This window comes from Pezoporus occidentalis, unplaced genomic scaffold (assembly GCF_034315485.1).
Source record: "Pezoporus occidentalis ecotype Australia unplaced genomic scaffold, CSIRO_AGI_Poc_V1 ctg161, whole genome shotgun sequence".
NCBI classification, from domain to species: Eukaryota; Metazoa; Chordata; class Aves; order Psittaciformes; family Psittacidae; genus Pezoporus; species Pezoporus occidentalis.
The window spans coordinates 739,971-753,690 of NW_026913437.1; the positions used below are offsets into that span (position 1 = coordinate 739,971).

At 51.4% G+C, this 13,720-nt stretch overlaps 1 protein-coding gene across 5 annotated transcripts in view; it reads left to right on the plus strand.

Moving 5' to 3' along the window:
• MBNL3 (muscleblind like splicing regulator 3) overlaps positions 1 to 13,720 on the plus strand; it is a 75,947-nt gene that overhangs the window by 7,406 nt on the left and 54,821 nt on the right. The window lies entirely within an intron of this gene.

Sequence of the window (13,720 nt, forward strand, 5' to 3'; positions counted from 1 at the left end):
CTGGGACTGCAGGGCAGGGTGGTGCTGGTTGTGCTGTGCAGGGCTGTGTCGCCGGGGGGAATGCATGTGCATTGATGGACTGGTCATTACAGCGGCCCTAAAGGCTGGAATGGTGAGCTGCCGAGTGTCCCTGCCTTGCTGATGGGGAAGCCTGCCCTGTAAAGGAGACCCAGCTCACGCAGAGAAGCATCATGGCCTGCTGGGAGCTGCGGCTGGCTGCAGGGCTGCTGCTGGAGCTATTCTCCAGAGCACTCAGAACACAGCCTGCAGAATGTCACCACAGGCTCTGAGATCCAAACCCAGTGGAGAAGAGGGGACTGGGCTCTTCCCTGGGTCTATGGAGCAGCAGAAACATTTCTCTTTCCCCAGATCTGGCCAAACCTCTTGATCAGTGCTGTTCACCCTTAATCAAACCACTTGGATGTCCCCCCCTGGCTACAGCCAGCAGGTCAGGATGGATGGATCTCTGTAGTCACACCAGATACCAGTGGGATCCTTTTAAATACAGTCTGAATGCCTTAAAATAAGTAGTAATCAGCAGTGCTGACACAGGGGGTTTGCATTGCACCTTCAGATGTAGTGGAGTTATTTCTGAGGTACAAAAAGAAACAGTAGCATGGATCCATCCATAGGGATACAGGTGGTCTGTCCTTTCTCTGTAGCCTCCAGGTGCTGGGTGTATAGCGCTTGACCTCTGGATCCACAAACTGATGCCTCTGTCCTGGTGGTGACGAAGTCCCCCATGAACCCTTGGGTTCTCAGCCTGGGGTACTCAGCAAAGCACTCAGTGCCCTTCGTTAAGCGCAGGCCTGATAAGGAGCTAACATTGGTTGTGCTGCAGGTCATGTCAATAAAGCCAACCAGAGTGGGATGGATGGTGAGCCCCTGCCCTCCTGCTTACCTGCAGTGAGGTGAACCCCTGCTGAGGCAGAGCCATTGGCTGCTCCAGCTCCCAGGCTGTGCCACATGCCCTTGAGGGCATCACGAGGAGCTGAGCCTGCTGTTCCATGCCCTTCACATTGGTTTTGCAGCTGAAAGATGCGCACTCTGTCCTCCCTGCGCTGTCCTCATTCCTCTGCTGTGTGCTTGCGCTCAGCTTGGGCTGAGGGATTGGGCAGGAATGAGGCCTGAGCCCCACAGGCTGATGGAAATGGTGGTGAAAAGAGGAGCTGGAGGATGCCCAAGGCTGAGGAGAGCATCTGCATGGCTGAGACTGAGCTGGTTGCTGACAGCTTCTCCAAGTAACCAGCTAGTTCAGTGAAATGCTGCTATAGCTCTGTACTGGATAATAAGAGTAATGGTTAATCCAGCCACTGCGTAAGGCCATGTAGCAAGGCAGATGCTTTTTACCAGCAGTAACTCCCTTCTTGAAACTAAAAGACTGGAGAGTTGAGTTGAGCTGATCCTGTGCAATGGTAATTCACTGCAAACTACACTTCAGACAACTGCCCACTGGTTCCTGCTCTGCAGGCTTGGGGGATGTATTGTCCTTCCCAATGTGGGGACCAGGAGAGCAAGGCTGGAGTTGGGGGCCATGGTGCAGCCAAGCACTCCAGATGTGGGGCTGCCAGGCAGGGATGTGCAGTTTGTTTGCCATGGAGTTTGCTTTCTGTCAGTAAAATGTAGATGTGAACAGGTATGAGAAGCTTTTAATATGAACATTCCTGATGTTCAGCAACAGAGATGTGGCTGGTGCCTTGCTTGACTCATGGTTTTCTTTTGAGCATCCTCAGATACTTCTTTGGCAGTAGAATCCCAGACTGGTTTGTGCTGAAAGGAACCTTAAAGCTCATCCAGGCTGGATGCCATTAGGATGGAGAAACTTGCTCAGAGTTGTGCAGCAGCCACCTAAAGGAAAGAAAGGAAGGCAGCGTGCTTGTTAAACTAACATGACATATGGGCTTTTACCTGTTTTTAAAGACATCTGGTACAACACGACTGCTGAGGGAGAGAAGTCCATTTCGGGGATTATTGGCCACATGTAACATCTTCGTGATAGGCAGAAAGTGAAGCTGACTCCAAATGGGAGCGATACAGGGAGGAAGGTAAAAACTTTAATACACTGAATACTAGAAGAGTGAATTTAAATTCATGTAATGTCTGTAATCTGTGTGTTATTAGCTGTAATCTGCTTCCAAGAAGCATACAGACTTGCCTTTCATTTTCCCCTCTCTCCACAGAACTGCATTAATAAGAACAGAGTGTTTCTTCTGACCTCTGCATTTAGACTCTGAGCTCCCAAGAGCACCAGTTTCTCTTCTGTATTTCTGGATAGCATTTGCAGGTAGTGAAAAACTGCCACAAGTAAATAGCAGCGCTGGAGGCATGTTACTGCAGTCCCAGGGCACTCAGCAAGGCTCTAATACTGCCTGATACTTATTGGAGAGTGGAACTGGGGCTACAGTTACTGAGTGTATGGGTGTTTTTAGGGTGGTCTTAAACCAGTGTGTTGCCTAAGTGGTTCTCAGTGGGGTGATCCCAGCAGGAAACCTGCAAGCTGGGAGAGGGTTTGGATGCTGTGGGTTCAGATATACATCCTTCTGGGGGGGGTACTGCAGGGGAGATAAAAAGGCAGTGGTATGGGTGGACTTGATGCAGTATTGTTAGCTGGATTGTGGAGATAGAGGTGAGACTGGCCTTAGGACTGTTCCTTTGAGTCTTCTGTGTGGGGGGAGAGTACAGTGGCACTGCAGCAGCATCCAGCACGTGGGGGTGGGAGGTTCTCACAGCTGACTCCATGTATCTCCCTGTACTGAGGGACAGAGCCTGTGCACACGAGTTTGCTTTGGTTCCTGCACGGATGTGATGCTGCTCATCATGGAGATTCAGGCACCCAAAACGAGAGAGAGAATTAAAGCATGAGATCTGCTTGCTCCTGACCTGAATCCCCTAATCACAGCCTGGCGTAAGTGAAGTTCTTAGGCTGGGTTGAGTAGAGGGCATCTCCACACAAGAAAATGTCTACCTGCCCTCCCTGTCCCAGAATTAGAGCTTACTCGTGATGAAACAGTTGTAAGGGGTTAAACCTGCTTTGTGCTGGACCTGCTGTGTGTGACTGCTTCCCTTGCTGCAGGCACCCGGTGAGGATAGGTGAGTGCTTCTGGAGCTCCCTGTCTCCAGGACACCTCCCCTGGGTGCCAGGAGCACATCCTGGTGAGTCTGAGCCTTTTACAGCTGCTCCTTCATTTGGTGGACTTGGATTAGAGCCTTAGTTGGATTTAATTTAGACTCTGTGCTGCTGCTTTCTGCTCCTCAATCAGGAGGCAGCTTGTGCAGCAGTGCGGCCGCTTTCACTGAGCTTGGAGCTTGCTTTTGGCTGTGGTGCCCCCCTAACCCCAAGCCAGTGGTAATCCCTCTCTTTCAGCGTCGTGTTCCCTTCATTCCAGGCTGTAAGACTGCAGCAAGTGATGTAAGTTCAAGTGGGTTTTTTTCCCAAATAGGTGGCTAAGATGAAAAATCAGTTTTGGATTAAAGAAAAGAAACTTATTCCACTTTGGGTGGCTCCAGAACAAAGGAAAGGGAATTGTCAGCACATTTTTGCGTGGAGGTGAAGGGAAGTGCATTTGTTTTTTAGTGGAAAGCTACAGTTTATTTAGTAGATGAGAGGCAGAGATGCTTCAGCTGAGGGGTGGAGATGAAAAGGCAAACAAGGGGGGAGCAGGCCTTGTCTTTGTAAAGCAGTGCTTCAGGTTTGCTTTTGAACAGTCTGGAAATTCAGGTTAGTCGCTGTAAAAGTGAATAAATAATGTCTGTGGAAAGCAGAGCCCGGCTCGCTCACAGAGCAGGGAGAGACATTAAAATACATGATAAAAGGACTTTTAAAAGCACATTGGGCTCAAATCCTTGGTCGTGTAAACTGAGGGAGCATCTCTGGTGTTTCTGTTACCGGAGGACGTGGCTGCTGTCTCAGTTTTCCTCTCTTTCCCTTCCTGTCCCCTCCTCCCGCGATGTGAAAGGTGTGCCTGTGCGGAGGGTTTCTTGCAGCACACAGTCAAGGGCTGTTGTGGAGCTCAAAGCACTTGATCCAGAGGCTCCTCCCAGCTCGATGGGGGTTGGTTTGTACAGCTCCCATGCGCGAGGAGAGCGTTGGGTCAGCATCCTGTCAGATACAGATAATGGGGGTTTGAGCATCCCCCACAAACACAGCACCATGAAATGTCTGTGAGAGCCAAGAAACACCGTGTGGTGGTTCCTAGAGGTTGAATTCACAGCTCACTGCCTTGGGATAAGCTGGTAACAGATTAGTTGCTAATATCTCACTTGTGTGTTGATATTTCCACTGCTGTTACTGGTACGTGACTGGGGCGTGAGGGTTTTGGGTCACAAGGTGGAGTGCATGAGCCAGATCCCACTTGGTCTTGATACCCTGTTTATATGATGTGTTTGGGGAAGATAGGACAAGTTGTTGCCCATCTACCTCCAACCTGTGACTCCTGCATGTTGGCCACATGAGGACAGCAAGGACAAGTGTGGTGTACTGAAGAGCCACAAACTAGCTCTTATTTGGAGCGTACCATTGCAGTACGTCTCTGGGCTGTGCCTGGTTAGGGTACTGTGGGAGGGTGATGCAGTAGCTGGTTGAAGCTCTCCTTGTTCAATTGGTGTCTTCTGTTTCTGCTAAAGAATGAATAAGTGCTCAAGGCTGGGTTGGACGGGGCTCGGAGCAGCCTGGTCTAGTGGAAGGTGTCCCTGCCCGTGGCAGGGGTTGGAACATAGAATTAACCAGGTTGGAAAAGACCTTTAAGATCATCAGGTCCAACCTTTACCCAGGACTGCCAGGGCCACCACAAAACCATGTCACTGTGAGCTTTGAGGTCCCTTCCAACCCAGACTATTTGTCCTGGTTTTGTCTGTGTTAGTGAGTTAATTCTCATCCTGGTAGCTGTATGTGCAGTGCTGTGTTTGGCTTCAGTGAGAATGATGCTGGTAACGCACCGATGGTTTAGCTGTTGCTCAGCAGCACCTACCCTGATCAAGGACTGTTCAGTCTCTCAATGCTCTGCCAGTGAGGGGGGCACAAGAAGCTGGGAGGGGGCAGGGACAGGACACCTGACCCACACTATCCAAAGGGATGTTCCATACCACAAGTCATGCCCAGATATAAACTAGGGAGAGTTATCTGGAAGGGACCAGTTACTGCTTGGGTTGGGCTGGGCATCGGTCAGTGGGTGCTGAGCAATTGGATTTGGCATCACTGCTGGTCAGTGTTAGTTTTTCTTTTTAGTTTTATATTCTCCCTCCTTGTTATCTCCCTTATCATTATTGTTATTATTATTAGCAGCATTATACTGTGTGTTAGTTATTAAACTGTCTTATCTCAACCTGTGGGGTTTACATTCCTTTGATTCTCTCCCCATTCCACGCAGAGGAGGGAAGCAGGGAGTGAGTGAGCAGCTGAGGATGCGGAGCTACCAGCTGGGCTAAACCATGACACTGTTCTATTCCAATGCCTGGATGAAGCTGGATGTATCAGACGGGGCTGTGGCTTTGGTGAGAGGCCAGGGCTGCATCTGAGGAAGCTTTGGGGACTGTTGATTGAAGGTTCCTGTCCTGCTGGGTGAGCTCTAGGGTAGGGTTTACCTTGCGGAGCATAAAGCGTGTGTTCCATGTTTGCTTTGTGGCTCTTGAGCATACGGGTGTGTTTGAAGTTCCTGCAGTTCAGAGGGAGCCTCATGAGCCCCGTGTGATCAAAAGAGTCTCCTGGCTCCGGAGGCTGAAGGGGAGGCTGAGCATAGACAGGCCCATGGTGGAGTCTGTGTGTTCGCTGTGCCCTTAAGGTAAAGGATTAAGCTTGCAGAAGAGGAACGAGGTCAGGTCTAGACCAAGGAGCAGGCTCTGGAATCCAGCCAAGAGTGTAAGTGAGGTTTTTCCTGTAACAGCATCCTCGATGTGGCACTTGTGTTGACTTAGCCGAAAGGAGGCTGACATCTGTAGGTCAGGCCTGATTAAAAGGGAAGGAGGGTGGAGAACAGCTCTGCGGAGTAAAGAGGATTTAGAGATAACGGTGGGAGGAGATGCCTGGCCCTGAGCTTGGCAGAATTTGGTTTGGCCTTGGGAATCTCCCCCTGTCTGGCAGCAGGGACCTCCTGATGCCCAGGTTCCTTGCCAGCCCCTGCAGCACTGTGGCTGCTGCTCCCTTCGTCCCCACTTCATGGATGTCCTCTGACCAGTCCCTTAAGCTCTCTGCTGCTGCTGCACAAGGGAAGCCTTCACATGAACCTCTGGCCTGCTGTGAAAACCCCACCATGAGGACAGCAGCCACCCTTCACCTTGTGTGCGACAGGGTTCAGGGTGCGGATGCTTGCTGGGTGCAGATGAAGGGTGCTGTGCTGTGGTGCCGAGTGTTCTGTGCTTGAGGCTGCTTCAGAAAACGCTTCTGTGCTCATTTTGACCTCTCTTGTGTCTTCCTGCCTAAATGCAGCTGTGGTGGTGGCTGAGGGTGCTGGAGACTTTCTCTTTGCTGAGAGAGGAGGATGATGGCACTTGAGAAGCTCTGTAGAGCCCCGTGTTGTGTTCAGAGCTGGCTCACAGACACCAGCTGCTGCTTGCCTTCCCCACTGAGCGTGCTGCTCTCCCAAGTGCTTTGTCACTGAGGATCATCTGTGGTGGGTGACCTGAGGCGCAGGGGTGAGGTGACACTGCAAGCAGTCCTGTGAAGGAGTGTGCTGCTGCAGGAGTCAGGAATGCAACTTCCCTGTTCTTCTTCCTTAGAGTCCTTCAGAAACTGTTCTGATTTTTCCATGATGGTTCCTTTTAGTGGCAAAAGGGTTTATTTGATTAGATGAAAACTTCTGTGGTAAAAATCTGACAGAAGAAGGGCACTTGGCTTCTCCCTGAAGCAATAGTTTCAGTTTCTAAATGAAAAACTTTCCTAGCAAGATAAAAATAGAGAATTACTTTTATGGGGAAAGTACTCATTTCCCTACTGGCTCTGCTTGGGCAGCCTTCAGCCATGAGGAAGGAGAGGAATACCCCTCAGCTCTACTGGTCCACCATCAGCCCTGGTGGCTTTCCAGTGAGGCATCCAGAGCTACGCTGGAGCTGTGCTTTGGCCCTCTGAACTTGAGGTATATGTGAATCCTTATGAAAACTTGGCTGTTTCAATGCTGCTTCCCTCCCTGTAGGACCTGTTGCACCATGAAGCACATCCAGTGGTGCATGGGTGAGGTTCTTTATGTTCCTGTGCTGGGTCCATCGAAGGAGCACTGAGAGCTGTGATGACTGCTCACATCAACCCATTACTAACTATTGTACTGAGGGCAATAGTAGCATAAGCACCAGTGCCCTTACATAGAGTCCTGGGCCTCTCTTTCAGAACACTGGCAATTATTTGGTGATTTTGTAGAAAAGAGATTAACTTGGCTCTCATTGTAGTCCCTAAATTCATCTCCAGCTGTGACAAGAGCCAGGATTGAAGCCTGGGTTCTCCAAACTAAAATGCAGGTAATTACCCCACTCCATCATGTGCCTGTACCGAGCTAACAAAGGCAGCACCTTCAGCAGACAGGCCCTGCTCACAAGTGATGCCAAGCCTTGGAGCTGCCTGCATGGCAGTGTGTTTGCTCAGAGCCTGCAGTCCTTGTCTGCATCCCTCTTCAGCTGCTTAACCCCTCGGTACTGCTGCCTTCCTCCAATGGAGAGACTTTGGGGCACCAGTGTGTGTGTTGAGCTTGAATGACAGTTTGTGTTATGACAATGGCTGTGGGGTCCCCCAAAGGTCAGAGTCTGCTGCAGAACTCTGCTGGGCTGACCCTGGCACGTCAGGGGACGTGTTGGACATTGCTGCTTGCCACCTCTCCATTGGCTTGGGTTTAGAGGCTTGGGTAAGGCAGTGTGAGTGCACAGCAGGGTGATTCCTGAGCAGGGGAGGATGCTGTGAAGCTGCCCTGCCTGGCCGCTGACCTCAGGTAGGTCGCTTACACCTGGTTTTCTGCAGAGGGACAGCTTGGATTAAAGTGTCTTGATGCTTGAATCCTTTGCAGCATCATGATGTTGGACAGTTTCAAATAGCATTTTTCTTCCCTGTGCCATACCTCAGTTTGGCTGTTGTCCTGCAGTGACACAGGAGTTAGTAAACGGGGGAGAAGAACAGTCCTTAGTCTGGGTCTAAGCATTGGCTATAGCCTGTAGGAAAGTGTCTGCAGTTTAAAAACCATCAGGCCTTATTTTCAGCCCCTGCCATTCTTCAGATCCAGGCTGCTTCCCGAAAGCCACACTGGCTGCTGTTGTAATCCAGAGGCTGTGTGTGCAGGCAGTGCTGGGTGCTTGAATGCAATCCTTGCACAAAACCTCATCTGTATGTAGATACCAGCACGTGAACAGTGGTGGCTGTGTGAGTGGATAAGCGGGTCAGGACCCCCTGAAAATAGAACCATATTGATGTTGTTAGCAAAAGCTGGGGAGCATGTTTTCCTTGGAAATTGTTATTCAATAACTGTCCTTGGTTCCTTTTGAATTAAACATAGCGTTAAGAATTGGCTTGCTGGAATTCTGACTGCTATGGAAGATTGGCTGTTGGGTGGTTGTTATGAGCAGCCAGAGAAGCAGGCATGACCCGAGCAGCCAGCAGATGCAGAGGCATTGGCAGCATAGCATTGGCAGCAGGGAAATCGAAGATGAGAACCCGTGGAAAAAATATGTACAAGGTAAAAACTTGCACAGCCAGCCCTTATGCAGCAAATAAAGCAAGGTCTTGCTGACCTTGGCAGCTGTACAGGGCAGCCTCTGCATGAGAATGACTTGTGCTTAATATGCTAGAGAAATTATTCAGGGACAAATATCCCTGTTTGCTGCAGTGCTGGGGATGCCATCTTCTCCCATCTGCACTTGCAACACGAAGCGTTGCAGGCAGGGTAAGAGGAGCAGCTCACCCTCCTCAAGCACTTCCAGTTCTCCATGCTGTGGCCTGCAGAAGGAAACCTGGTACTGTCCTCACAGCAAAGCTGGGCCCTGCAGTGCCTTAGAGCAGGTGCCTGTGAGGGCTGGCAGTGCCAAGGTATAAAGGCAGTGTAATGGGGGTCTTATTTAGTCCATGCAGCTTGTGTCTGCTCACAGGATGTGTGCTCGGCTTGGGGCGCAGAGGAGTGCTGTGCTCCCCATGCTGTGCTGTGCTGAGGCCCTGCAGACTGCTGAGATGCTGGTAGAGCTCTGCTTGCCCTACAGACCCGTGCCGGTGCCTGCGTGCAGCTCCGGGGGAGCCTGAGCCCCCTCACCCGCTGTGCAGCGTGGGCCGGAGCTGTGGCACAGCCTGTGCATGGCCTCCCCCAGGCAGGGGGAATTGGGACAGATGGATGGGAGCTGGCTACAGGCTCAGCTCCCCACGTCCTGGGGCCAGGCCAGGGCCCGCTCTGCGCCTGCGTGTCCCTGCACTGGTGCTGCTTACTAACCCTTGCTGCTTACTACTGCTGCTCTACGTGGGGTGTCCTCTCAGCCCCATAAACACCCGTGTTCAAGAGCACAGCTGTCTTGAGCATGAGGTGTCTGTGTGGGGAGAGGGGCAGGGCCAGCGTGTGTTGCTGTTGATTGTGGGAAGTGTAATTAATGCAGGTATAAAGTGTTAAATGTTAAATTGAAATGGGAGATGTAGAAGCAGTCGATGGATCAATTCCAAGGCTGGGATGGAATGCTCAGGCTTTCAGACAGTAACCAGATTTCCGATAAAATCTCCATTGTGTGTAATTAAAGGGGTTGAAATACGAAATCGGGTGTTAAGGGAGTGATATTTAGATGATGTTGAAAGAACAAAGATCCAGACAGAAGAGTCTTCCTGTCTGCAGGCTGAGCAGAAATGATGTGGAGCTCAGGGGCTGTACCCAACTAGTGGCTGAAACCACAGAAATGGTGGGAAAACTGGGAAAACCCATGCTGCAGTGCTGAGCATCTGCCTGGATGGAGAAGAGACCGTTTGGACCTGATAGCTCCCTTTAGTCTGATAGCACTTCCAGGACCTTAGTCCATCCACATGCACAGACATCTACCCCCGAGTCAGCCTTCCAGAGGGGTGATGGTGGCCTGTTAAAGATGACACCAGTGGGAAGCACTGCCACAGAGAACACTTCCCAGGAGTTAAAACTGCTCTTTACCAACCGCCACCATGTTTCAGTGATATCCCAGCTAGTCAGTGAAGAGCCAAGACATGCAACTGCTGTTTTGTTATGAGTGGCAGTTAAGGAGAGAAGTAAGGTTGGGCTCAGCACTGCTGCCAGTGGGATGTGTGGGGTGTCCTAAGGCATTTCCAGGACATTTCTTTGGTGTTCCTGGTTTTCCCTTGCCCTGTAATCCATAAAGAAATAAGCAGAAAAGGCTCCAGAGTAGCAGCTCCCCAGTTTAACTGGCCTGTGAGTAATGACACCAAACAAGGTTTGCTCTTAAGGGCAGCACCAGGCTTTGCTCTTCCAGTCAGCTTAATTTTCTGATGCTGGGAGCTGTGCGGGAGGCTGTAGGAAGCATCCGTTCCCCAAACACGTGTCTTTGCTCTCATCCCTGAAGGGATAACTCAGAATATGGGACAGACGTAGTATTTACTGTGGGCACTCCACCTGTCAAGGCCACATTACCATGGGGTGGAGGGTAAGAAGCATTTATCTGCTAAGTGAGATGAATGGACTGGCTCATAGCTCTGGGCTAACCTTGTCCTGTACCCGTGATGGGATTCTCTGGGAAGACATAGCTGTGAGGCTCTCGAGAGCCTTGGAAGGTGTGTGTCTGAAGAGTAAGTTCTGCTTTTGGTGTATAATCCCCGTGGCAGCCTCTGCTGTGTGGTTCAATGCTGCTGGTAACATAACCCCTCCTGGCAGCCGCTTGGATGTGCCCTGTGACTGGGGTGCTTACTGCAAGCCCTGCCTTACCCATGGCTGAGCAGGGCTCTTGCAGAGAGCTCTCTGCACAGGAGGCTCTTGGCCCTTCTATCTAAAGGTCTCTGCAGTTTCCACCATGGTGCAGATGGGCAGAGGGAGCCTGAGCTTTGGAGAAGTGCCTTTGTGCTGCAGCCTGTAGAAGAGCCGCTCCATTAGCAAAGCCTGAACGGGGGTCACTTACGTTGCAGTCGGGGTTGCGGGTGAGACTTCCTGCATCGAGCTCCAGAAAGGGTTGGGAACTGTGGCATTCCAACCCATACCACTCTGGGATTCTATGGATAGTGAGCAGGCAAACCATGGCAGGCTCAGGAAGTTCCCAGAATTAAACGGTGGGAATGTGGAGGGCATTTGGAGGGGAGATGGTGCATGTTTGCCTTGGGTACTCTTGGGCAACTGTGGGTGCTGCTGGCGCCTTGTCTCCAGCTGGAATGGGGAGGTCATTCCTCCTTTCCTGCTGCTCAGGGGCCTTGTCCTCTCTGCTCTCACCTGCCTGCAGATGGGAGCAGAGGAAGGACTCACAGGCCACGTACCACTGTGGTTGACAACTCCCATGCTGGATGGCCAGTCCAGCCTCCCATGACCGCCTGTCAAGGAGGATTTTCTTGCCCTCCCTGATCCATCCCTTTGGTCCTGATCCCAGACTGCTGCATTGTTTCCACCCACATCTTCAACACAAGCAGGAGACCTGCAGCTCTGGGCAGCACTGAGGGGTGAAAGGTGCTGTACACCCTGGCCTGCACACTTCCCCCTACTTAGCCTTCCTAGAGAGAATATCGAGGAGCAGAGATGCTGGTCTCCAGTCTTGGATGCCTTGATGCTCCCTACACTGATCCTCACCAGCTACTCCATGGGGTTGACTGTGTCCTTGTGGATTTGCCAGAGAAGCTCCCTGCAGTCTCCTTCCTATCAAGCAGAGTTGGCTGCTCCTTGAGCACTGGTGTGTGCGTGATGGCTGTGTCGGGTCCCAGTCCTGTTTTTCCTGACCTGGCTGCATGGAACAGCTTGTTCCCTGCTGTCTGTTAACCCTTGCAAGGACAGTTTGTCTTGTTTGTTCCACGCTGCTGTGCTCGCAGGGTCAGCTCTGCCTCAAGGCTTAGGGCAGAGCCAGAGGGAGTTAACTGCTGAGGGATGATGGCTCTCCCCAGCTGAAGATCTGCTCTCATGAGCTATTTAAGCCTCTGTTTCTTGTATCTTGGTGCCAATCAGATTAGCTGGTGCCAGGAAACAGACCACTGCCTGCTTGCTCCTGAATGCACCCTTTTTCCTCCTTACCTGTTTATCCCAGGCGAGCTGCTTCCTGCTCCGCCTCTGTTCTGTTCTTTTGCTTTGTTCCTTCCTTTTCATTTTCACAGTCTTACCCTGGCCCAGCTCTTCTCTCCCCCAGGCTGTCTTGCTGGGGTTTCACATCCAGCCTCAACAACACAGTAAATCCAGTTCCCTGCTGGAATACCGCTGCCTGCTCCGCTGTGCCCTGCATCAGGCTTTTCTTGCTCCCGATTCCCTTCACAATGCTTACCCCATGGTAACTCCGATTCCCTTTAGTGTGCAGAGGTAGAGATATCTCCAGTTCAGTGGAGGCGTAGAATGTGCTTATCTTCCCAGGGGAGAAAGGGGAACAGGCTGGGAGGGAAGCTGAGAAGCTGCAGTCCTTTCCCTAGGCTGTGTGTGTGCCCCAGGCACTGCTCTGCTCTCCTCCCCAATGGACCCTCCTACTGATTGCCCATTTCAGCAGTGGATTCGTTGTGCAAATAAGCTCAAAACCCCCTCAAGCCCCCAGGACCAAGCGTTCCAGCCTGGCCACGTGTGCCAGAACGGGCCCATCCCCTGCTTCTTGCAAGGCCCCACCTTTATCCTTATTCTAAAAATACAGTGCAAGGACATTCCTTCCTAGTTACTCTGTTCTGTTATTCTGACCTCATTCCACTTCCCCAGTAGAAAACTTCACTGCTCTCCTCTGTTAGTGGTGAAAACAAACAAGACTGTTGGACTTCCTCTGGAAAAAATGCATCTGTATCACGGGGAATTGCAGGGAGCCAAATTTCCACTGCGGCGTTGGTGCTGGACACACATGTTCCCTCGCATGCATCTGGTAAACAAAAGCTGTCTTCACACTTAGGAGAACTCAAACCAGTTTATCCTTTATATGTGCACTGCTTCCCCTTCCTGATTTGGAGTAAAGTGCTCCTGTGCTGGTAGCTGGGGTTGCAAGAAGAGCTGCTCCTTTCCAGCCTCCCCAAGCAAAGTGTATTTTGAGGCTTGTGGATGTTCCTGTAGGTGGGAATGAGAGCCAGTGATGGATTGCTAAACCACATTGTAAATTCTCTTCCTTGGACACTTCTGATTGCCTCCCCTGCACTCTGCTCCTGATCATTCTACTTCAGGCATCCTTCTGGTGTTCTTATCAGCAGCCAGTTAAAACAGACTCTGCTTGCCATCCATCCCCTCTTCCTCCTGCCACCTCCCAAGCTCCTGCCCTTGGCTGGGGGGGTGTTAAACAAGTGCATTGAAGGGTTCAGAGTGCACACTCCAGGCTTGAGGGAATGTTATCCCTGCCTGGGTTTTTTTCAAGCCAGCTTGGATCGGCACCCAGCCAGCCTGAGCGTGAGCAGCTGGGGGCTGCGGGGTGGTGCCAGGAAGGACAGGGATGTGGAAAGCACTGTTCCCCTGCCCTGGCTAGCTCAGCCCACCTTCCGAGCCTCCTGGCTTTGATTTGGGTCAGTTTCGTGCCGAGTTGGATGCTGTCTGGAGAAAAGCACGCCACAGGCCTTAAGTGGGGAAATTGGAAGTGATTCAGGTCACTGAGACTTCCACAGGGGAGAGAGGAGTTGGAGGCTGGCACTCTGCAGATGCAGGGAGGCAAGGGG